Source organism: Fukomys damarensis, unplaced genomic scaffold, assembly GCF_012274545.1.
Source record: "Fukomys damarensis isolate Sample0158 unplaced genomic scaffold, DMR_v1.0_HiC HiC_scaffold_38, whole genome shotgun sequence".
Taxonomy (NCBI): Eukaryota; Metazoa; Chordata; class Mammalia; order Rodentia; family Bathyergidae; genus Fukomys; species Fukomys damarensis.
In genome coordinates, this window is record NW_022900950.1 from 67,130,823 (window position 1) to 67,131,660 (window position 838).

The following is an 838-nucleotide window of genomic DNA, read 5'->3' on the forward strand; positions in this document are numbered from 1 at the left end:
AATAAAGTAAGCCTATTATTTTTGCTTGTTTTTGTTTTGGTCATGACAAACTGTGAAATGCTGTGTTTTTCCTATAGTTCTAGTCCATGAAATCTGCAATCTTTCCACTTGATTTACGAAGGACCCTTAATTACTGCTGTCATTAGCACCTAGTGTTCAAAACAGTCTGTTAAAATGTACTGTTAGTCTCACCTCCATGTCCCTACTTGATTTTAATATTTTCTAAGGGTAAGTAAAACAATAATTGCTTGAATAACAACAATCATTATGTATAGCAAATTAAAGAATTTTTCAAGTTTTCCGCTGCTTATTTTGATTTATTCAGAATTCAGTATTTGTGCGTCAAGCCTGGCCTTGAGTTTGAACAAGTGTCGTTAAACAGCGTTATGACTAGCGAGGACTTACTACCTAGGTTTTAAAAACAAGTCACTCATTTGCCTTTTTCTTTCTACATGGGTGGGAATGAGACACAACTGCTGTGAAGCCGCAATGTTTCTGCCTGGTCATGCACTGTTCTGCAATATGATGCATAAATGTATAACAACAACTTGGGCTCTCTGGATACCTCGCTGGGAATAAGCAAATCCAGCCAGGCGCGTCCCCGCGGCTGTTCTCGCGCACGCGCACGCACGCGCACGCGCGCACCCTCACACACATACACACAGGTCAAAAGTTGATCCATTCCTGAGATTCCCCAGAATCTTTCTTTCCCTCGTTTCTGGCAGCTCGGGCTCCTCTGCCCGGGTAGTGAGGAGGCTGGGGACTGGAAGGGGCGGGGAGGGCGAGGCGAGGAGGGCGGGAGCCGGGAGAGCCGGGTGCCCGCGCGTGCCGCGCCCAC